The 26,443-nt window shown below is 34.9% G+C and overlaps 1 protein-coding gene and 1 pseudogene across 3 annotated transcripts in view; both read right to left on the bottom strand.

The window, feature by feature from the left end:
* The window catches only part of Nav3 (neuron navigator 3), a 339,367-nt gene that overhangs the window by 245,951 nt on the left and 66,973 nt on the right, over positions 1 to 26,443 (bottom strand). The gene's annotated exons all lie outside the window — the stretch shown is intronic.
* LOC143397115 (translationally-controlled tumor protein-like) lies at positions 12,655 to 13,149 on the bottom strand (annotated as a pseudogene).

Raw genomic sequence — 26,443 nt, 5'->3', positions numbered from 1 at the left:
AAATTCTTGAATGAATATGAAATGATGTCTAATAATTTTCTTTTACATTTTTCCTTATTATCACCTTTGTTCTGACCCAGTTCAGTTAATTCTGTCTGCTTCTTGTGCTCCATTACTGCTGTAATTGCCCTAGTTGAACTTCTCATCATCTCTCACTCAAATTGCTCTAACAGTCCTAGAAACGATCTCTGAGTTCAGGCAGGCTGAGCATTAAACATTCCTATAAGCTATAGCTAGTGATTGCTTTAAAATGCAAATCTGATCATGTAATTCCTACTAAAAAAAAAATCACATAATAGTTCTCACTTAACTTCAGAAAAAAGATTCCTTATGAGACTAATTCATTCCATTTTAAGAGAGAATTGGTTTTTGCAAAATGGCAAAGAAAGAAAAAGACAACTATGAAAGATATATAACAACTGAAGATTGAGAAATGCTACAAAATGAATGAATGAATGAATGAATAAATAAATAAATAAATAAGGCATGCTTGAACAAGGAAAGCATTCTGCATGAGATACAAGGATGATGGAACCTATAAAGGAGTAGAGGTATGGAATATAGCTCTATCATATCTCTGAATATATGAATTCAGAGAATAGTTAGGGGCTGGGGTTGTGGCTCAGTGGTAGAGCGCTTGCGTAGCATGTGTGAGGCCCTGGGTTTGATCCTCAGCACCACATAAAAATAAATAAATAAAGGTATTGTGTCCAACTACAACTAAAAAATAAATAAATATTTTTAAAAAAAGAATAGTTCTATTTTGCCAGAGGATGTCTAGAAAGAAGACAACAGGAATCAGATATAGATTAGGTAAAGAGGAATCACATATAAAATTAAGAAGCCTGTATTAAGACTTTACGTAAAAGTTTATTTTTATGTAGGAGAGATAAAAATAACAACCTAGGTGCCCTACCACACATAAATGGATAAAGATAGTAGAGGATAGGAAAGGCAGCAGAATACAACAGACACTAGTATGGCAGTATGTAAAAACGTGGATGTGTAACCGATGTGATTCTGCAATCTGTATACAGGGTAAAAATGGGAGTTCATAACCCACTTGAATCAAATGTATGAAATATGATATGTCAAGAGCTTTGTAATGTTTTGAACAACCAATAAAAAAAATAAAATGTGATATATATATATATATATATATATATATGTATATATATATATATATATACACACATACATACACACAATGGAATATTACTGAGCCATAAAAAAGAATGAATTATGGCATTTTCCAGTAAATGGGTAGAAATGGAGAATATCATACTAAGTGAAATAAGCCAATCTCAAAAAACCAAAGAATGAATGTTCTCTCTGATACACAGATACTAATTCACAACAAGGGAGGGGAAGAACAGAAGTTAATTGGATTAGAGAAAGGGGAACAAAGGGAAGGAAGGGGAATGGGAATAAAAAAGACAGTAGAATGAATCGGACATAACTTTCTTATCCTTATATGTGAATACATAACCAGTGTAACTTCCCATCATGTACAATCATAGAATGGGATCCTAATTAGAGTAAGTTACACTCCATGTATATATGTCAAAATACACTCTACTGTTATGTATGTCTAAGAAGAACAACAACAAATAACAGCCTTGCTAACTGGTGTTTCTAAACTCTAAGTCAGATGTAGTTATGAAGGATAGTTTAGAGCAAAGAAAGACTGAATGCAGGGAGATGACTTGACAAGGCTTCCTTGTTCTAGATGGTGAAATAAATATTTTTCTGCCCTGTATTGTTTATAAAATTGTCCTTAGGACACCAAAAACAAAAGCCAAAGCTCAAACTCTATCTTTCATGACCATAATATACAGACATGGAAAACTGATGAAAGAATCATGCACACTGGGCACAGAGAAGCACAGGAAGATGACGCCCACAGGAGCTTGCAGAGAGAGCTGTCAAGGAATGTAAACATGTTTACCCACAGAGCCTGGAGCAGTTCAGGAAGTGTGCACATCAGATCAATAGGAAGACGGTATGAGTCGGATTCAAGATTTATGTGATTACCTGCCTCCCCTCATCCCATCAAGATTCTAGGGGAAATCCAAAATTGAGTTACCAGGCAGCATCCAGAAGTATGATAGCCTGGGAATTAAATTAGAAGGATTAAATAAAATTATATATACTAATGTTGACACTCTAGCAACTGACTTACTCTTTAGGCACTTTCTCCTTGAGTAATACAGAATGTTATACCCCCCACCACTATCATTCTGATTAGAAGATTAGAAAATAGTTCTTTGACAACAATAATCATTTCCAATATCAACAGATATTGATCTTCTTGGCCACCCAGTAAATTGACCAATAGGACAATGAAGGGTCTATAAGGAATCACAGAAGACCCTAAGAATTGTGTGCACCCCATCACACACCCACAATCAACATACAAACAACTTCCAAATGGTTTCTTATTGTCTCATACTTGATGCACAGAGAGTTCCAGATTACCAGACATTTGAGGAAATTCTCTGACATAAAATACAGATAGCAAAATGCACAGACTAAAATATGTCAGAATAAAACAGAGAAAAAGGCAGGAGCAGAAGAGAAGAGAATTTCATGGAAATTATAATTAACAACCTAAACTAGAAAGGAGATATTATATCCATCAGAAGAAAAATGCATATGTACACCTCCACACACATATATAAAAATGCATACATATATACAGATATATTTGAAGATCTACAGAATAAGAAGTTTTGCACAGTAAAAATATAACAGCTAACTTTAAAATTAAAAGCTTGGGAGATTAAACCAAGAACATTTACAAGAAAGTAGACCAAAATGCTTTAGTTGGATAATAAGACAAAATAGGTAGGCATATTAGGGAATGGATCTAGTAAGTCAAATATCAGAGAAATATGAATTTTTAAAATCTGAAGTATTGGAGAAAATTACCAAAATGGTCAGTATAGTCAAGAAGATAAAAATCAATAATGAAAATTGGAGGCAAAAAAACTATCCTAAAAGCTTCCAGAGGTGGGGGCACAAAGAAGCAAATCAAAGTTACCTTCAAAGGACTAGAAATTGCAATGACATCAAAAAATCTCTACAGCTCCATTGGAATTTCAAGACATAGAGAAACTCCTACGAAATTCTGGAAGAGAGTGACTTTCAATCTTAACTTCTATGCCTAAGGAGCTATCAAATAATAAGATAGTAAAATAAGGATATTTCATACAAAAATATCATAGATGAAATATTTACTTCCCATATACCCCTTATTAGGAAGCTATAAGATGTAAAAATAATGGACTCAAACAAACAATTGCTCAAATATAAGAGGAAGGCAAATATGTTTCTAGGCCAATAACCAGCAGAAGGATAGTCTACCTCTTAAGTGGCAGACAAAGAACACTTTCTTCATATTGAACAAAGAGAAATGACGGTAGGTTGTTTATAAGAAGGAAATACTAGAACTTATACATAATCTGACATTTTAAATAATGAAGGAAATCTTACTGTTATGTATTTTACAGAGTTATTGGAAACTGGAAAAATACAGTCAAAATAAACTGTCCCAATAAAAATTGAGGCAATGATTATTTGTTCTAGGCAAAGAAACAACAAACTTTGCTCAAGAAAGGGACTGTAATCACATGACAGTACTTGATCTGACAATAAATAATATTTATATGAAAATAATGACCACAATTAATATGTATTTAACTGAAAATTAAAATACACTGAGGATGAGGCAGGGGTAGAGTAGAACGGATTGAACTACATGAAACATCTTAAAAAGTTAATAGATGGCCTCTATTTTAATAAACTAGTACATTATAGCATATTACTTGGAAATGTGGACATAATGTCATTGGAAACTCTTAAATGAGTAGAAATCAGTTTCTTTTATTGGAGAAGAGATGCAGGTAAAAGAGCAGACAACCACTCGCTCAGTTAGCTGGAAGACTTTTGACACTTTAATGGTTATTGCCTGGTATCAACTAAAATTATTCTTTTAAAATTAAACTATTGAGAATGTGGATAAGAAATGATGAAGCCTTAAACCAAAGGTGTGGGGATACAGAAGAGGCATGATAAGGAAACAGAATTGGGGGCACCTAAGAGTAAGACACACTTGGTTTAAGACGGAGAAATCCAATGGTCTGGCTTGAGTTAAATAGATAACTGTGTTAGAGCAAAGAAAGACTAAATACAGGGAGATGATTTGAGCCTGGCTTAAAGCTCATGGGGTTGTTAACATGTAGTCCATCCACATAACACATCCAGAGCTGTGCAATGTGGTGGCTTCCAGAGGCTAATACAAGAGAACTCTAAAAATGCCTTCATTTTTAGGTTTGAAAGAAATACATACATTTCCTTATTTTTTAAGGCTTGTCTTTTTGTAAAGATTAAAATTCCACTGTCATCAATATATTATAAATCTGGAGCATGTCACATATATTACTAATAATACATTCATGTGAGAGGTCGCCAGTCTTAAAAAATAAATACATTGGCATACACCAAGATTACTTTCCATCATTACTACATTTAACTGTTTAAGTTCTTAGAAAATTATTTACTTCCTGAGAAGAGAAACACACCTTGGCATACTATTCTTATTTTGAGCATAAAGCCAGATGAAACAAAGACCATCAACATCAACGTCCTGAACTCATGCACCCAACTCCACTCATCCCTGTGACACTTCTTGGTATGCAGACATCAAATACATCCTTTAATTCGAGGTTCAAACTTTACTGGAAGCGATGTTATGTTGATAGTTTTAGTGACGACTGCATTTATATTTTCAAATTTGTAGCCACAGTTCATCAGCTTGGAATCTAGGACCATCTCTCTATTTTCATAATGGAGACAGGAAATTTTTAGATTAACAGAAATAGAAACGATTGTAAACTGATAGGAAAAGAAGAAATAGGTTTTACTGGGCTAACTATAGTATGTGCTGAATTTTTTTCATGTGATTCCTTTATAGAGAAAATAACTGAGGCCAGACACAAACGCTGTAATCCATAATCAAGTCAAGCCAGACAGCACATACTGAGAAGAGCCGTGCTTGACACTGTGGGCAGCACAGAAGAGGATCAGTTCCATAGTCTGTCCTTAGGGAAGGAGCAGGGGACAGGCTGGCCAATTTTGAGAGCTTCCTGGGTGTTCTCTGCAATGGTGACTCTCTTGACTTTCCTCCATCCTGCTCACCCAGTGGCACTCATTTCCCTCTAGGATCTTGTGAAGACTCCTCAGCATTCCTTGGGAGTGTATGTGCTGCTCTCTAATCCTCCGTGCTATTTCAAACATACTGAATACTCTGGCACCTTAGTCAGCATTTTCTCCTCTAACCTAAAGGATTACAATCATCCTGGGCAATTTCATGGTCAGTGTGGACAATCGATCAAACCATCTGGCAGAAATCGAATACATAATGAAGAGCCTTCTACCCTTGTCTTACGTGCATGGGGTCTGATTAATGATCTTTCCTCCTACAAAGAACATGACATTTTGTAAATTTTTGAAAAAGGACTTGGATATTATAATTTGACCACATAATTGTGGTAGTAATTTATATTTTATTTCACTTAAATCCTATTGCATTTCCACTGCTACCAGCAGCATGACAAAAAAAGAGCTACTAACATTCCTTCTCCAAGATGTAGTGTCTACTAATAATAGTGGTTAGAGTAAAGCACTGTTTTAAAACATTTTATTTGGGCTAACTCACTGAATCCTCAAAGTTGCCTAAGAAGAAGGTATCACTATTCTATTTTAAAGATGATCCTGAAACAAGGAGCTAATGTATTTTCCCAAGTTTACAGTATTAAGCGATGCATACAAGCCAAATTTTCTGGCTCAACATTTGCGCTCTTAACCCATACAAAAGGAAATATTTCATTTATGAGCCTTCCTTACCTCCAAACTCCTACAATTACTCCCATTACATCTGACACCCATCTCAAAATATGAGGAAAAGTTTCCTTTATTTGAATGCTACAATATCTGGCCCTTACAGAGAACCATAGGAGAATCCACCCTGATGGCCTGCAAACGCCTAGTAATGCAGGTGATGATGATGTGCACTAAATTCTGCATGCTGAACAGTGCCAAAGAATATTTTTACAAAAAAAAAAAAAAACAGTTTAGGAAACTTGCAGTTCTCACCACTCTTAGGAAAATAAAGTGGCAAATACTTGAGGTTCTTTTATCCTTTTTTGTCTAAGTTGATACAAATATGCAAATAAATAAGTAGAAGGTAAAATCAGTGAACTATCCTCCAATGACTGTATGGTATGCCAGAGAATATGTGTAAGAAAATGTTAACCAAACAAAAAGTTAGAAGAGAATAAATGTTTTAAAATCTTGACAGTTCAAAATTTCCAGGCTTCTGACCTGAGTATTTCCAACAGGTTGCAACATTTAACAGTGAAAAACTGATAAAAACATTTAACGTAGACCAGTGGTTCTCAAAATGTGGTCCCTGGACCAAAGCTATCAGTCACCTATGTAGTTGTTATTGATATAGATTATCTAAAATCTGGCTCAGCCAGATAATACTGACTGAGACTAGGAGGGTGGGGCCAGCAAACTGAGTTTCAATAAGCCCTCAGGATGATTCTGATATGTGCTTGTATTTAAGAACCACTGGCATGGAGGAATGCTATTCACAAAATAAGAGATTGGATTTTAACACTTGAAACGGTCTTTGGACATAAATGAATGTATTTTCAATATAAGTGAAAAGTAACAAAAGACTCCTGCTTATATAATATTTCCCTTCCCTCCCAAGCTTCTCTTGCTACCAAGAAAAGCACAGCAAGCCCATAACATACTGAGTGCAAATGCTTTTTGCACATCATCCATTCCTATGCTTTAAATCCTTTAAATTGTTAATAAAGGAAGAGCTCTATCTCAAAGTTGCCTCAAGATAGAGATTTTTATCTATCTATTTATCTATCTATATATCTATCCAACCCTCCATCTATCTATTTAGAGGTGATCAATGGTCAGTTTACATTCACTTAGGATAAAAACGCGGGAGTTGGGAACTAAGAGAGAACATACTACCTGCTGTGCTAAAAACCATAGCGAAATGTAAGCCGAAATAAAAACAAAGCACCCCATGGGTACTAATGCACCTAACTACCAGTTGTTAATAGGCAGCAGTGGTGAAACTTCTAGGAAAAAAAATTAAAAGATGCATTTTCTTGACTTTTTTCTTTCCTTCTTGTTACATGAGATCTAAGCAAAGCTAAGATTATTTAGAAGATTTTGATCCCCTTTTGAAGACATCCTATTTCATTAATACTAGACATTTTAAATATTTAATAAATTATAAAAAATAATATATTTATATTCATGTATCACACATGGTGAGATTTGCCATCTAATTTGCTATTTGCTAAGGGCTCCCTGATGGATCTGATTTTTATTCCAATCCTACGCAACATAGTGACTTCTTGCAAGTGGTTTCTCTCTAGTGACAAGTTATACCTGCAAATCACCACGGGTAGGGGCTAGATCCACATAACTGCAAGACTGTCAGGCAACAGTGGCTGCTACTGTGTTGTCATACTGCAAAGGAAAACTGCTCAAATAATGAGATAACCACATGACCACAAGCAAGAATCAAGACTTTAAAAGTCATCACATTAACAGCCACGTTATAAACCTCCAAATTTCATCCTGAAATGCTTTCATGTTAAATGTGTCACACGGCTATACTGCTAATGATTCTATTTCAATCCCTTAAAAAATATTGGATTTTTTGTTAAGTACAATGGAGAAAAAAATACATCAAAAGACAGAATGCTCACTATATGATTTCATACTGTGTTTATATACAAATACAAAGTAATAAATGGAAATCAAAGATTCTCAACAGCCAATATTTCACATACAAGCCTCCAGACCAAATTTTAGAGTCTGTTTCCTTATAAACCTATTCCTGTGATAAAAGATATTCCTCAAGAAATATGTGCAGCTGTCTAAAACATTCTTGGAAGATATAAGAAGCAAATATTCTCACAAGGCAGCGAAGGTGATCTAATTTGATGTATTTTCTCCCCAGTCCCTTACGCTCCCCTATTCCCACAAACCCCTAAAAAAGTAAAATTTAATTTTTGGAGAGTTTCAGAAATGGAAAGTATGGAGCCTGGAGTCAGAAATGCTGGGCTCCTTTCCCAGTCCCACCACTTACTACTTGGTCTTGATTTTCCTTCTCTTTAATGCAGGGATCAGATCCTTATCTACCCTATCTCACAGGATTACTATAATAGAAAACATCTGCAATAACAGAATGTATTATAGAATATAAGACATCATTATAATAATGAATGAAATATGGTACTTATGAAGTAGATTTTAAAACATATTCTCCTAAAATAATTCCAATTAAAAATTGTTTCAAACTACCACATGTTGATATTGAGATTTTTTTTAATTGCATGATTGAGACACAGAAAATAATTTATTTCTGTAGACTCTCCTTATCTTGATTTTCTTCTCTGTCCATATCTGATGTATTACCTAATATATTCCAAGGAGGATTAAACCTCAGCTACATATTTAGAAAATGGAAGATCATATAATTCCAATTTTATGGGGAGTTGACACCAAATAGGGACACACTTCCAGTTGCCAGAGGAGTAAAGTCCTCCTACCCCACCACTTGTCAGAGACTTATTAAGGTTTAGCTGTTGCTCAGCAAAATTTGTGTTCTGTCTTCCACAGCAGAGCAGTTTCTCACCCAGAAGCTTCATTGCAAGCTCTTCTCTCTTGCATTGAGGTTGGGGAAATATGGACTAGTTCCTACCAATGGTCTATAAACTGAAGTGAGTTGAACTTTCAAGAATGACCCATAAAAAAATAACCCATACTCTATTATCAATCCTTTTGACCATAGGCCAACCAGAAGGACATATCTAGGTGGAACAAAGAAACCACCAATGAACATGTGTACTTCCATTGGCCTGAGCTCTTGAGTGACTGTACAAAACCAAGCATCTGAGCTCCACAACCAGGAAACACCTTGTACTGTGAGAGTGAGAGACCAACATCTACCTTGCAGAACCACCGAAATCCAGGAGTTTGCTACAGCAGCTGGTGTTAATTTAAATTACAGAGACATTCTTCTTGTAGCCAAAGGCCCTTCACAGAATTCCCCTAGGCACAAGAATTTAATTATGACTCCAACAGAGGGATGAAATCAATTTCTAATATTCCTGTTGCATTTATACAAATCATTGACCTGCGTCCACAATTCTTGCTGAAGAAACTTGGTCCCTTTTCATTAATGCATTTAATAACATCTTTGAACACTAACTATGGGCTCTTCATCAACAGAAAGTTCCTTCTCTTGAAGCTCTGATCTTGGACCCTGTGAAATGTCCTTTGATTGGTTACTACTAGTTGTGGGCTAAGTGAGTAGAGGAAGGTCAAACTGCCCCGGCCAGGATACTTGGAATTTGATACAAGCTTTTTGGCCCTTAGAAATAACGATGAAATAGAATTAAGTATCGAAAACCTGATATCCTAACTTTGCTTTACAATTTTAAATGGGTCATCTCATTTGTTTCTCACAACTTGTTTGAGATGAATAAAGAGGTGTTACAAACATAGTCCTAAAATTATGGGGCAATATACTTTTACATAGATTGTTCTGAAAATTAAACATGATTTATGGTACTAATTCTATGCCAATGACTGCTAAAAATTTCAGTAAATGCTTTTTAAAAATATGGGAGATGATTGGTTTCTAAATCTATTACTCTCTCTCTCCTATTTTATTTCTGATGTGTATATATAATTATATTCAATTACTTAAATTTATATTCAAGACACACCCCTGCATCATTCCTTTATTCTTCTTTATGTACAATTGTTTGCCAAGAAAAGTAATTTATATTAATCATAGTATTTAAAAATCAAATGAAAATAAATAGCTAGTATAGACAAATTTTTATTATCAAAGTATGCTGTATTTACACTATAAAACTTAAGTAGCCATGAAAAATTTTTTAAAAATTACATTCATGTAGCAAAGTGAAAAATATGATGCAAAAAAAGATCAAACAATTTTAAGGTGTATGTAAAAAATCCTCAAAGTAAATTCAAGGCGGAATAATATTTATAATGAGAATGAATCAGTTACAGAACTTTCCCTAATTGTGGAGTGGCCTACTCACATGCTGAAAACAGACCAAGGCTTCTGTAGGACAGCAGGAGATTGTGGGCACATGGGAACAGCAGATATCTGGGTAAACAATGATGAGGGATTTCCCCAAAATTAGAGCAGTGGAGTCCTGTGATTAACTAAAAGATCATGGTATGTGAAAAGAAACAGAACATTTACAGGAGCAGGAGTGATCAGAAAAGCGATTAGTATATCCACAGGAAGCATTGGCCTCAAAAGGGTAAATATTTTTTTTTTCTTTTTTAAATTTAAAACCAGAATAGCTACTCTAGCATATTTTGAAAGAACAGGTAATTGGAACTGAGGTCTGGATTAAGGAGAGCTTTCAGGATGGACAGAAACAGTAGCTTCCATTGAGCAAATGACCAGAAACTCTTATACTTCAGATTTACTTTCACAGAAAGACTCCAAGGTGGAGTTTTAATCTAACTGCCATTGTTCCCAGGTAACAGTGGTCCCTTCACCTTCTGAATATAGCCCTCATTGCTCTAAGGCTTATTTTTTTAAAAAAATGGATTTTTTTTTCCTCTCTTTTCCTGCCTCCCACCCCCAACAACAAGATTAGGGTGACAGTGTTATCTTTTCTTCCCCTGATTAATAGCCCTTGAATACACCCACTACAGGAAGGAGATGCCTGCTGAGGATCTGGAAAGTGAATATCTCCCAAATTAACAAGTGAATCTAACTCAGCATCAGGGTGTTCTGGGACCCCCTATTAGTGCATACCTGGAATGTAACCCTTTGAAGAGTTCCTTTAAAACCCCCCTGTCCCTCCAGATCCAGAGTCACAACCTTTGGGACAGGAATCCCCTATGTTTCTCCTTTGTTAGCAAAGCAATAAATCTTCTTTTTCCTGTTTCTCAAAACCATGTCCTCATTATCAAATTGGCAATGATTGGCATTGGGGACAGGGACTGAGCTTTTTGGTTACACCCACTCTATAGCACTTACTCATCATGTGCTGATTACTTCACAGGTATTATTTTATTTCTCCTCCAAAGGACACTATGACATGGGCATAGTTCTAAGGAACAAGAGTAGGATCAGACCCATTTACTAACTTGCCCAAAGTCAGCATAACAAGCTGGAATTCAGAACTGCCTCTCTTTTTCTAATACCCATTTTCCACAACACTATACTATCTTCTCTGTTGGTATAAACAATAAAAAGGATAGTACTAAACTTTTGCAAAGTGTTTGCCTTCCTACTACCTTGTATTCCCATAGAATAACTGTTTTTCTTAACAATATATAACTTTAACCCTGTGTTTCCTGGTAGATTTTTCATCTTTTCACATTAGATGGCTCATGTTAACCCCAAAGTAAAGGAATTCATCCACGAGAAAAACTTATAAGGCGATTTTTCCCAAGTCAGTTCCAAGCTGCAGTTCTTAACAATAATATTGTTTTCTTGCTTCAGTATGCTTGGGTTAATAACAGTTACAATTTGTTGGTTATTCTGGGGTACCAGTGTCTATGACTGGGAATGTATGGTTAATTCTGAGTTTCAGGATTATTAATTGTATTGTTGCTACATGGTTAATCAACATTCTCAATACTTCTATTGAACATAAAAGCAGAATTTTGATCTGTATTCCTCTGGTCCCACCAGCAATACTGCCATTGGTACTGACTTAGCTAAAGAACATGCTTGTCTCAAAAGTAGCAAATCAAAATTTGAATAAGCATTAACATTTACAGAATTTTAAATCTTGAATATATACTATATCTCTCCCCCATCACTAGATTTATTACAAAAAATCCTCATATATTTTCAAAATAGCCTAAATTTAAGATGATGCCTTTTTTAAAAAGTCTGCTAAATATTTCATATACCTCCAAGCTTAAATTTCAACTTACTAAATAGCAGATGAATCTTGGAAATGTGTCCTTTCCATGTTCTTTTGATGAAAACGTTAGAAAGCCAATTTTTCAACATAGTCCCCAGATTCTCTTTAGCTATTGTACTGCCTTTGGTGACAAGAATATGGACTTAGATAACCAAAATGTATCTGTATGGTGACTTTGAAGGTGTGCTACCCATCTACATTCTCAAAACAAAACAGTCGTCAATCATGTCAGGTTATTTTCTGATAGTTGCCTTCCCAAGACAAGAGGTTTTTCAAGTTAATATACATTTTTTATTGCTTCCTTTTTTGTGATAAACATTGCAAGTTAACATTTGGACTTACTCTTGAGAATCCAGTGGAATGAGAGGGCAAATAATTGGCTATATGAGCTCTTTGTTTGAGTTTAAATGCATTTTATTTTTAGAAGACCTAAATGGCATTTTATTTTCTTAAAAACAATGTCTACACTCCAAATAAATCACTGTCAAAACAAATGAAGAGCTCAAGATGACATGAGTCCCATTTGTCGTAAGTGCTGGTGGTGTGTGGCTAATGAACAGCAGTGATGATGACAGATGATAGATCCACAAGCGCTGCTATGCCAGATTTGTTAGATTTATTAACATCTTTCCATTTCTAAACCATCCTTCAAGAAAAATCACACATGAGGACACACCATCCTCACAATAGTCTGAGAACAATCCTGCCATTGGGATTGATGTTTACCCCCATCAAGAACTGGTAATTTTAGAAATTAGTGAGAATGGGCTTGATTTGTCTTGCAGGTCTCTCTGGTCCCTGTTTTTCAAGTCTGTCTTTGATTGATTTCATGCAACCTTGACCTACGTCTTGGAGGCATCCTTGTTGAGGCTGGTTTTCTGCAAGTGATCCTTCATTATAATATCGACACCAGTGTTGACCGTACTTTTGATATTTTCTCTCTTAGAACCCTCACCAGAGGCACTTCCACCAATGAGCATGTCATCAGTGGTACCCTCTGTCCTATACCATCTTGCCTTCCACCTCTAGGCAGAGCCTATCTATGATCTTCATGAACTTATAAATGTCATTAGAATATCCCCCTGTGGTAGATGAGGTCCCTGTGGATTATCATGATTGTGGCTGGAAGAAGAGGACCAGGGCACTAATTCACAGAAGCCCAGAGTGGATGGAAGAAACCTAGAGCTCTTAAAATTTGTACTTTAAATTTATGTGATGAATACTGTGTATAATAGTGCTAAGTTCTAAATCTGTCTCATTTATATTATCATTTCCAGGACCAAAATGTAAGTGATTATTCAGCTCTCTACAGAAATCATGGGTTATTCACTTCAAATTCTAATCACATAGCCCCCACAATGACAAAAGGCCACCAGACAATCAAAGCTTAATTGGGTTTTCAATAAAGTTGAATAAACAGTGGCTCTTTGAGAGCCAGAATTCTGTTGATCTGATCCAATATAAGCAAAGGGAGTATAATTGACACAGAGAACAGTGTACACGCATACTGTCTCAATGAAAACATGACTATTCTCATAAGAAAACAGATGTTTGCTAAGTTAATCTGATTTATTTTGCCTTTTCTGAAAGATATAAAGATGTCCTTGAGCGGTTGCTAGGTAACATATTTGAGTTTAAGAAAAAAGCTAAGACTTACAGACTTGGGAGTATTAATTCATATATATATTTCTTTTTGGTAAAATAGGAAATTAGGAAGTAGGTAAATACATAAGACAAAGGCTTAATTTGACATATCTTTCTTACTCTCTCCAGGCCCACCAATGCAGAGTTGCAATAGTACCCTGTGAGCATTTTCAGAAGTGAAGCAGGATACCCAACTGGTATACCTAGAGAGTCAGACTACTATATGTGAGACTTCTGATAAGGAAGTTGTAAATAAATCACATATGTATACTTCATTTGGTATAACCAATACTTGAAATCATGTGGAAAACCTGTCAAGAGTTGGCAAAGCAAAGAAAACCTTGACCATAGCTTGGCCTTCACTTTACAATAATCCACAATTGGTTCTGCTTTCCTATGCATCCTTTCTCCACCCACAGACACCAAACTTTTGTTCTCATTCTGTGATATTACTACTCATTACAAACATATTCTGTTGTCTTTGAAATACTTTTTTCCTATCTGGTTCCTTAAAAGAAGCTTTCTTTTTTATTCTTTTACCTTCTTTGAATGAAACACTGGAGTAGCTGTATATATAGTCTCTGTGGTAGAGTGTAATCATGGTCACAATGCCTACTCTTCCATGGAATCTATTTCTCCAACCTTGGTTTGGGGTTGGCCATTTGACTAGTTTTGTCCATTGTAATCTTTGCAAACATAAATGCAAGCAGAGTCTGGGAAGACTTTTGTACAATGGGTCTTGCCTACTTGCTGCTCTTGGAACTCTAAGATGCCATGTAAAAAAGCTTGGCAATCCTGCCGTATGATGAAAATTCATTTGGAGAGAAGCTCCAGTCACCCGACAGTACCAGATGAGGTCATCATAAACCAGCTTGCTGAGGGCCATATATAATCCACAGAAGCAGTCATTTCACTGACCAGAAACTGATTACAAGCATAAGTGAGTCCATGGAGCACAAGTGAGTTTCAGCAATAAACCCAGTCCAAATGGTCAATCCAAAAAATGTGTGCACTAAATGGTCATTGCCTTAAGACATGGAGTTTTTGGTTAGTTTTAAGCAAAAACTACTTGATACATTTTCCAGTAAATGGAACAGGTGTGGACATGCTAAAAGAATCTAAATTTAACAGCTCTGGACTGACTGGCATAAAAGGTCTTTGTAATATTGGTTGTGATGATACTCAGCCAAATAGTTTTTCTTTATGGACCACTGGTTTACACAATGCATTTGCAATATGCAAGGTGGTATTTTTCTAAATGAAAATAGCTGTAAGCAAAGGAAGAGTCCGTAAGTGGTATTTAATGTGTTTTATTTAGGAAGAGCTCTAAAAATGTCGGCCAGTGAAATCCCAAGGGTCTAGAAGGAAGAGAGTAACATCATAACAATTCCATATAGAAAGGCAGGTTTATTGCTTGGTTATGATTTATTCAATTTAGATTTCATATCATTTGTTGACCCTTCTGATAGAAAACAATGCTGCCAACTTGGGTACTGGTGAACTCGTTTTTCTAGATTCCATTTTATTCTTTTCAGATTTAAGAACAGAAACAATCAGTTATGAGGATCCACATGGTCACAGCCTTTGGATATGAAAAGTTAGTGTAGGAGTCAGGGTCCTCAGGGAAAAGAGGCCCTTCTTGGTATTATAAACATAAGACATTTAATTTGATATTAATAACTGAAATGATGGAAAGGCAATAAATAAAATAGGGATGTTTAAGTAACCCAGGTTTTAGCAAGAACAGGAAACTACCATCACCTTTACAGCAAGAGGGAAAAGGGCTTTAGAAATGGGAAGCTATAAGGTCACTGAGGAGGGGCCACACTTCCTGTATGAAATGCCAACTCACTCCCCCAGGGGGGCGGGGGAGAAGAGGGAAGAGGGAGGGAGGGAAGAAGTGAGGGAGGGAGGGAAGGCACCAAGAAACACCCTGGACTTTGGCCCTGCCCCTTCAACTTCCCACAGCATCCTTCACAGCTGCACAGGCAAACAAGTTAAAATATAGCTTCCTGAAGGGCAGATTATGGACTGGAGTGTGAACAGGCAATACCTGGGCACCACAAGAAAGACACTGGAAGAAAATAGAGCTGTTTTAACATGCGAAGCATTAATTATGTTAAACTGTATAATCCCGAGGAGGTAAGTAAACTCAGTAACACACTTAAAATAATTGAACAAGACTAATGACAAAAAAGATGCCTCTTCATCCTTTTATTGCTCATTCAAATTGTTTTTTGATATCCTGATAAAAGTTATCAATTAGTATTTTCAATTTAAAGTTAATATTTGAAGTAATGAAGAGGATAAGATGTAGAAACATTACTTCGGTTGTAATCCCTGCCTTGGCAGTTAATAACTTTGTAATTGTGGGCAAGTTAATAATGTAAGTCACAGTTTTCTCATACACAGAACTGAGTAAGAACAGTATTTGTGTAATTTATTTATACTGAAGGTTAAAGTGATAATTCAGGTCAAGTTCTTCCCACAGCATCTGGCATGGAACACATCAATAGTAGATATTAAAGCACTGGGTATTATGTATTGCAAGTTATAAGAATAATACACTCTGTTAAATGTGGCTTTTGTTTTCCATTGTAATTTTTAGATAATAATTAATATTCTATTTATAAGTCTATTTAGACTTAACAGTAAATATCAGTTTGACTTGTGCTATTGTCAGAGAATAGCCTGGATATTATTATTTTTTTTCTTCTGGCATTGAATTCCATCGTCTATATCCTTGGTGTTTTTCTAAAATATTACTCATTGAAACTCTTATCACTCTGGGAATATTACATTTCTAGAAATCACTGTAATACTAAAGCAATGGTGGTTTGGATATTGAGATGAAATTAACATTTATGTCATGATTTTCAGTAATGTATTCTGTCAATCCTAATGTCTATCATAATCAACATCTATTGTGATCCAAATCAAAAGTTTGGTAGAAAGATATAGTTTTAACCAAATGTCTTTGCAAATGCCTTGTCTTTGGATGTTTTAGGCGGAATGTCATTAATAGATTAAAATATCTTTTAATGCAACAGAAAAAGTATTAGATAAATTTTGTACTTTAGAATTGTTGAAAATCAGTGGAAAACCTCCTGTTCCCCCACCTCAACTAATGCCTAAGAGCTTTTACTGTGTTCCTAATGCCATTTCTCTATCATGTTTCTCTTAGTAGATTTAATCATTTCTTTCTCTGTTTTTGTGTTTTTCTGTTGAATAAGCTGGACTATAGAAGGTACAATCGGAAACTGTCTTTCGTTTTTTTCTTCAAAACAATATCAGGAGTTGTGGTTTTCTTTTCTCAGAATAAAATATTAAGCTAGTTGTATATATTGTCCAATGTCATTTATTCTTTCAAGTAATATCCAATTATTTGGATATTCGAGTAATATACAGTCTCTTTTAATTTGGTATTTTAAAATTCAGGTGCAATCTAAATCTCCTTTAACATCAGTCCAACTTCAGGGCATTATAATCTCTTTTCTCTTGCTCATATGTATGCTCCTCTACAAACATACAAATAGCTCACTCTCTCATTTCAATCATGTCTTTGCTCAAACATCACCATGTCAGAACAGGGTTCCTTAAATTTCTTGATAAAAATGGTTTGTCCCCACTACAAATCCATCACTGGCTCATTCCATACATTGCTTTATTTTGTTCAAGAGTTTATCATCACTTGATACACCATAGCTTTCTCTTCCAGTTGCCCCCAACACCCCAACTATTGGAATGTCAGTTTCATGTGATTCAGTGCTCTGTCTTGTTCACTCCTGTATCACCAGTGGCTTGGACAGGGTCAAGCTCATCAGAAATGCTCTGTAAATATTGATGGGATAAAATGAATGACTGAGGAATGCCTGAGTCCACAGCGTACACATAGCAAACATATTACCAATTTTTAAAACTTCCTTTTCTTTATAGCTCTACAGGAAAAGATAATGTAGTGAATTTATTCCTCAGAGATAGAGTAACTATCTTCAAGGATCACAGGAAAGGTCCCCTCCTCATCCCAACGATTTTGGAGATATAGAATGGTAAAATTGCAAACAACAACAACAACAAAAAAAATGCAAAGAATACGCTATCTGTGTGGACTCCATGTTGTGGCTGGTATGTCTTTCTTTCTTTTAACATGAAAAAATCCAGTGGGAAATCCCTGGCTTGTGTGTCTGTTTTTGTCAAGCATTCAAAAGTAACTGATAATCTCTACATCTGTTATTTATTTGACAGATCTCCAGAGGGCCATATAAGTGGAAATTTCAGAGAAATCCTAAATATACTCCCTGGCTCTGTGCAATGACAGAAAGAGCTTTTAACTATTATAAAAGTGTTGGGTTTAAATTAATCACTCACACAACAGCTACTGATGCATTCTTGAACAAAGCATGCGAAATTCATGATTTGTTCACTATTTTATTTAGAAATAAAAACTAATTACACATATTGCATATTGAAATTAGCCCCCCTTGACTCCGGGAAGGAGTAAAAGCCAAAGAAAATTTGCAGCTGGTCAGGAAGTAATCCAGGGAGGAGACATTTTTGCAGAGAAGGAAGAGGATTAAAAGGCATGAAGGAAGACATTCAGGGTTTTGTTAGGGTGTTTTCGAGGATTTGACAATTGGAATCCAAAGGAAGCAGCATAACTTCCAAACACACATATATATAAACAAACAAAAGAATCATCAGAAATAAATGGAGTTACTCTGGCTTAGATTTTTTACAAGCCACTTAAATGATTTATTTTGCAAAGATTATCCATGTTGAAACAGATATTTGGTATAAAATAGAAAACACCAGATCACTGAACCATACAAAGGACTCATGCATTTCTTTAAAAAAAAAATTTTTTTTTTTGGTTGTAGATGGACACAATTCTTTTATTTTATTTATTTATGTGGTGCTGAGGATTGAACCCAGTGCCCCACACATGCCAGGCAAGCACTCTGCCACTGAGCCACAACGCCGGCCCTTTATGCATTTTTTAAACTGATAAAAGTTTTAATTATTATAATAAGATTAAATTGCTTTTTTTCCTTAATGAAAAAAGGTATCTGAACATTGGTTTTTGCAGGATATTTAAGAAATTCAATATTTGCTTTATTCCATAACAGACTAGACAAAACCCCATGGATCTTTTACTCTGTATCCACATACGGAATAAAAACCAAGAAGTATAGTTATCCCACAGGGTACTAGTTAACCCTTTGAGAGAATTCAATTCATGTCTGTGATCATAATTTATTTTAATGGAATCCCCAAAACAAAGAAATTGCCCTTCAAATGTGATTCTTAAATAAAAGCAAAATCATTTATCTTGCAATTTCATCATGTAGAAACATCTGCAGCAAAACACTAGAGAGCACCCCTGACTAAAATATCAAAGTGACTGCTGCACTCAGAGGCCAGATGAAGTACAAGCAGCATATATCATCTGTGCGCTGCTAAAAGTCATCTTACACATTCTCAAATAATTGACTGATCGACAGCTTGATGACTGAATGAATGAATGAAGCTCCTGACAGCGAATCAAACCATGATCTATTTACATGCCAGTAAGGCCAATAGTATTAGTCTGCTGAAGAATGCTAAATGATTCTCTTTTAAGGCAGTTTTTAAAAGTTGGCATAGATACAAAATGTAAAATTTATGGGAAGCATTAACCAGCTAAACATCTGCTGAAATTCTGATTCAATTAAAAGCAGAACATCCCATAAAACCTCAACTTGGCTTCCTTAAAATGTCATGGCTCAGATGGAGGGGGTGTGGCCTTCTGCTCTGGATATGATTAAGATCCACAAAGAATTAAAAACTAAAAAAGGAAAAAAAAAAAAGTCAACGTTCAGTGAACCTATATTACAGCCCATGTAAGTGTTCTTCAAATATAAATAAATAATTAGATAAATAAATAAATGACAATTAAAAAGCTGCATGAGAAATTTAAGATCCACACCAAACTGAAAAAGGATTTGTACAATAGAAAGAAAGAGAAAGGGACAAATGACTAAGGAAATACACTTTTCAAATCCTATGGAAAAAGCTCTGAGCCTGGAACATGCTAAGAATTGTGTGAACATTTTAATGACTAATATTGTAAGGAGAGAAATTTGGTAAGTGAAAGAGAAGAAAAACACTCAACTTATGTTTTATTTCTAGCCTTCAACCACCCATAGCATAGTAGAGTTACCGTCATTTACTCCCAGAATTCAGGAGCTAATCTTCCAATAAAGTACAATTTGTCTAAGTCAAATTAGCCTAATATCTATAAAAAAAAATCAAAGTATGTTAATGCAGTATATATGAAATTCTGAGACTACTGCCTGGTACATGGTTAAATATTTGATAAATATTAACCATGATCATCATTGAAATCTTCATTCTTTTTTTTTAACCTTAAGTTTATTTATTTATTTTTATATGGTGCTGAGGATCGAACCCAGGGCCTTGCACATGCTAGGCAACTGCTCTACCATTGAGCCACAGCCTTAGCCCCTGTTGCAAGGATTATTTAGAATCCTCTACCATACCCTGATCATGACTGAATGAATGAATGAAGCTCATGACAGCAAATCAAAGCCATGACATATTGATTTTACCAGTATTAGCATAAGGACGTGCCTTTGGTTTGTCCTTTCAATCTAGCTAAATGGTTCTCCTATAAGTATAAGACCTGCAGTGTACAAGAGATAGGAAGTAAAATAAAATGTGCGTGTGTGTATGTGTGTTTGTGTGTGTAAAACTATATCACAAAACCACATACAGTATGTATTAGGGCCAAATATGGTATTTTAAATGTTTTTTTTCCACTATGCACATTTTTCATGTCATACATGAACTTTAGAAATTCATTAAATAAAACTGTGACTCTAATGAAACTAGAAACCTGAAAATAAGAAACATTAGTAAATGTTACTGAAATAACTGAAGATAAAAGTCAATAAAAATTATGAAGTTACTTTAAATATACTGAAATCTTTAAGAGCACTACTTCTTTCCAAAATTCTTGAAAAAAATCATGTTTTAAAAATTATAGAGATAATAATAAGATGCTTTTAAAAAAACCAAGATAGATCAGTTTTCAAAAGTGAGGAAAATGTATATTGGCAGATCACTAGCATGATGTTGATTTATAAAAAAAGTTCTAGTGTGAATTATAGTTGACTCTTGAACAACACAGATTTGAACAATGTGGATCCACTTTTAGGCAGATTTTTAAAAATTTTGCAATAATTGCAAAAAACTCAGACATGCCACATAATCTTGAAATACCAAGAAATTAAGATATATCATGAATGCATAAAATACGTGTAGATGCTATTCTATTTTGCTCATTTGCTACCATAAAATATATGCAAACCTATTATAAAAAGCGAAAGGTAATCAAAACTTATACACACAAACATAGACTAAGTGGCACCATTCATAGTCAAATATAGACAAATGTAAAATTGCAGTACTAAATCATAACCACACAAAATTAACTCCATTACTTTCTATACGTCATAATTTTGTAGCCACCTCTGGTTGTAATGGTGGTGAGCTCAAGTTTGCCAGGTTCTGCTTAACATGCTACATGATGCTAATCATTTCAGTCTGAGCATTTAGTCTCTCCAGTAAATTGTCTGCTGAAGTAAAAAGTGATCTCTCATGGTTCTCACCTATTTTCACCACACATAAGAATTATAACATACAAAACAGATGCTAGTCGGTTGGCTTCCAAGTCAATAGCAGGTTCTTAGTTAGGTTTTTGGGGACTCAAAAGCTAGATGTGGCTTTTCAAGTATTAGGGGAAAGTGTGGGCACCTCTAACCTCTGGGCTGTTCAAGGGTCAACTATACTATAGGATAGATTTGTGAAATTCACAAATTAAAACATTTTGTTTTTTAAATTTTTAGTACTCAGATCTTATTCACTGGGAATAAGTCAATTCAAATTAACACAATAGGGGGTATGGCTCAGGAGTGAGCATTTGACTGCAAATAAACACAATATTTTGTAACAGGTCTATTAGCACTCCTCAGTTTATAGAACCATTCTTTCATTCTCTGCCTCAATAGTTATAAAGCACTTTCCCTGTGTTTGTGCCCAAATTTCCCTTTTCATATAAGGGTACCAGTCACAAGATTAGGATCTACCCTAATGGGGTTTGATTCCATTAGAGTTACATTTGCAAATACACTATTTCCAAATAAGGCCACATTCTCAGATACAGAGTAGGATTTAAGCATGTCTTTTGAGGTGTAGAAATCAAACCCCAACAGTACCACATTGTAAGTATTTACATTATACTGCCTTAGTGTTGAACATAAACTTCATTGGAGTAGGTATCCTTTTAACAGATGAAAAACAGGCTTGCTATTTTTTCAGATGACACAGAAAGTAAGAGAAAAAGGCTTAACTTAAACATAAAACTGATTATAAATACTATACATTTGAAACTGGAATATAAACATCATGTAGTTATATTATGTATGCTCAATGATGTAATGATCTTTCTGATTAACATGGCCCAATTTCCTTGAACAAATGACAAGTGAATTAAAACATTAATTTTCTATTAAAATAAATACATCTGGTAATAGAATTCAAAGTACACATAGACTATTATAAATAATTGAAACTTAAAATACATTTCTAAGTCTGAAAGACTGATTTTTGATCAACACCGTGGAATATTTTTTTTTTTTTTACTCCATCAGGCTATAGATACATTTTTAAGTTAAAATAAATTAGAGATGTGTTTATAGTCATTTGTGTATATAGAACAAAAGATCTTTTACCAGAAAGTTGTGGGAAAATTCAATATAGAATACAATTCACCAAGCCCTAATTGACAATAAACCAATATATTCTATAATCTGCCCTATTAGTTTATCTTTTAACAGAAACACAGATACAAGATTGAGAGTGAAAATCTGAAACAATTCAGGTTTGAAGAAGAAACTCTCATAAACTTTTGGAGGTTAGAAAATCTTCATACTTCCACTGGTCAACAGGAGAAACTCATTTTATGATTAATGCTAGACTGAATCACATACTCTCAGGGGAACTCTAGGACAGATCACCTGTTCTGGCATTTTTTTTTTTTTTTTTTTTTTTTTTAACTGAGGAGTCCTGAGGCTTTAGGCCACTGTTCATACTGAGATGACACTCTCCTTCCACCAACATGACACTCTCAGTCTTTCTAGAGCCAGTGGCTGGTGGACATGATGCAGCCCTATTCAAAGGGCATTCATTCCTGCTTTCGTTCACACAGAACCTCTTCATTGTGCACATACTATTTTTCTAGGCACTGCATTCACTTATCTCCCAAATAGGAAAGTTTTGTGAGTTTTCCCTTTTCTCTTATATTGTTACTGGTTAGCATCTATACTATTGCAGGGAACTTGCTTTCACATCGTTTTCCTGATTTACCTTATTAGCTACTATCTTTTATACCAGCAGCCTTATTTCTCTACACTCAAGGGTATTCTTTTGAACATTGAATAGAGGTTATACCCTGTGTGCTGACAGTTCTATTCTTCCCACAGATGTCACTTGTTTAGGTGCCAGAGGCCTTCTATGTCACCAACCGCAGGTTAAGAGGATTTGGTGGAACTTTAGCTTCTCAATGAGGAGGAAGACTTTGGGGGCCAAACAGTAGCCAGTTGCTGAATGAAGTTCAGATCAAACATAAACTAAGATACAGGCAAGGGATCCTTTTTAGGTAAAAATGCTTTTTTTTTTTTTTTTAACAATCTGTTTAAAATAAGAATATCCCAATTTTGTTTCTTTCTTTCCATTTCTTTCTCTTTCTCTCTCTTTCATCCACCCCCTCGTCTTTTCTATATTCTTTCTTTCATTTTTGCTGCTGAGGATTGAACCCAGGGCCTTGCTCATGCTAAGCATGTACTCCTCCACTGAACTACCCCCTCAGTACCCTCAGTCTCCTTTCTAACTGAACTCCCTGTGGGACATAGCTTAAGAACACCCTGATAGTACAATAGTGCTGTTCTGACAAGAGCTTTAATGTAAAAACAGTAGGAACGTTGTAAAGATGTCTCAAAAATGACAATAGCAAAGACATTTATATGATCCTTTAAATAGGATGACACATCTTAGTCCTCTAATGGGTATCTATCCCATCAGGGGAAAAATGTATATTAAACCCCTATTTAGACATTCATTTTTTGTGTTTAAAGTAAAATGTGATAGTCTTAAAAAATACATTGAACTATAGACCATAATGATTTCAGTGGAATCTTTGATTGTTCTAAAGATGAAAGAGATTATCCCACAATATACCCAGCATTCATAAAAAATCATGTATGTAAGAAAACCATAAAATTGTTCTACTTCTATGGACATATTAGATAAGGCAAGGCAATCAAAAAGTGCCTAAACTTCCTGACAATAGTTGATTTATTCAAAATACAAAAGTATACTGCATTAGGGAATGTTTTAATAAGGAACTAGTCTCAATTAAAAGGGAAATAACAAGCTAATCCAACTTTATTCCATGACTACAAGATATTATTATCCTCATTTTACAGATAAGGAAACTGAGGCTGAGAGAAATTAAATACCTTGATCAGTGTCCACCTGCAGATGGAAAGGCCATGGTTTATATCCTATCCACCTATTTTCACTCATATTCTTTTTGCTGAATGATGGAACTTATGGTTTATTTTTACTTTCAAATTCTTCAAATATAAACTATTCAGTGTATTTTCATAAGCAAGGATAAAGCACTGTCATTATACAGAAAAGCAATCTGATCTATAAATTATGAAAAGAAGAAAATCTCTTCGAATGGTATGCTGAAAGTTTCTCTGAAATATTGTGAAAAGTGAAACACTGGAAAAACCCACCCAAAAATCAGGGTATTTTAACTATATCTAAGATGGTTATCAAAGAAAGCTTGTGCTTTTATGATGAATATTATTTTTTAGAAAAATAGTGGAAAATCCAAACATGACTGTAAAATGAAATTAGTATCACCAAAACCTGTCTAGACACCAAAAGTGAAAGAATAACAAGTATATACTCTTTTCAAAGTGTATTTATCCTCTTAAAAATATTTGTATCATTGTTTCTTCTTCTAGGAACATATTTATATGCATATTGGTAAGAGATACCCATTGGAAACTATTTTATATAAGACTTCCAAGCTTTTCAGTGAAGCACAATATATTTAGCCCATAAGAAGTTATAAACCATATGTCAGCTCCAATACTTTCTTGAGACATATGTTGTTAGCTTTATATTATATTTATAATACAGTAAATTTAATATTTATGTTTATTTCTCAATATGTAATTAGAAGTCTATATGGAAATAAGCAATTTTGTATATAAGTTGTTTTGGAACATCCTGCTCACAAACATGCAATTTGTGATTGCTACTTACATAGAGCAGCTCATTATGTTTTAAAAATATAAAATATAAGAAAATTGCTAAAAACCACGATCCAACCACAACTCTATAGTTTTTATATGGGAGTAGTTTATTTCTGGCTTTCCAGAATATTATGGAAGAAAATTATATAGCAATCACTTTGTGCTTAATATACAGGCTACCAACTTTGTTTAGCTACTTGCACTGAGAAAGAAAAGTTCATAAATGTTCACACCTACTTATAAGTACATGACAGATAAGAAATGGTGCAATCAGTTAACACTGAGCCTATTCACTGTCCCAGTGATATAGTTAGGATTTTAAATATCCCCCAAGGCAAGGTTTGTCCAGATGCAGCAAGGTTTAATAGTAGGGTCTTTGGAAGTTGACAGGATTCTGAAGTCTCTGACCTAGTGAATGGATTGATCTATTCATGGATTCATATATTATAGATTTCAGGGGAGAGGTTTTATTATAAGACAAGTGATCTCTCACTGCTTCTTGGCCACCATGCAGAGAGCAGCTTTGTTACTCTGCATGCTCCTTGACATGACCCAGACACAAACAATAGAGGCAAATGAGCAAGGACTAAAACCACTGAAATGGATCCAAAATAAATCTTTCCTTTTTTAAGTTCATTTTCTCAGGTATTTTGTCATAGTAACAGAAAGATAACACACCCAGTATCATGCAAGGGTCCGATATATTGACTCATTCACTTTGTCTTAGATGTTTACAATGTTAGAAGATGGTTGCCAGCATTTCAGCTTTCTTAACAGAAAATCAGGTATAATAATATCTATTCTGTAGGGTTAGCTGCTCCACTCCTGGTTAATACAAATGTTAGTAGTTGAATAGCTAACACTTAGGCAGACCTACAATGTGCCAGGCATTCATCTGAACCCTTCCATGAACCGTCCTTAAATCCTCACGACACCTCTGTGAAGAGGCACTCTTTCATTTTAACTGAGGAGAAGTGAAGAAACTTGTCCAAATCACACAGCTAGTGTGTGATGGAGCTAGAATGTGAACTCAGGATGATTGGCTCAGTCATAATTTTAACAGTTTGCCACACTGCCTGGATGTTCTCTAATCCCTCAAACCTACCCCATTCCCACCAGTAATTTTTCCTTCCCTGTAATTATTAATGATTGTCTCAATGTGTCATTCAGATATAAAAACCAGGTTTTTAAATGTCCATTACAGCAAATATAAATTCATGCAAAGAAGATGTAGTCCAGAAAGGGTTTACTGTATAGATTCAGAGGTTTGTCTGCCCTAAGGTCATTCCTCTAGATCTAGAAAAGCCTTAAGCAGGTAATTGGAAATTAACTGGAAAGCTCTTGAGAATAAATGCTTTTTCTTTCTTTTTTTTT

The sequence above is a fragment of the Callospermophilus lateralis genome, chromosome 4 (assembly GCF_048772815.1).
Source record: "Callospermophilus lateralis isolate mCalLat2 chromosome 4, mCalLat2.hap1, whole genome shotgun sequence".
Classification (NCBI taxonomy): domain Eukaryota; kingdom Metazoa; phylum Chordata; class Mammalia; order Rodentia; family Sciuridae; genus Callospermophilus; species Callospermophilus lateralis.
Note: the sequence above shows the minus strand (reverse complement) of the source record. Positions and strands in the feature narration are given on the sequence as shown.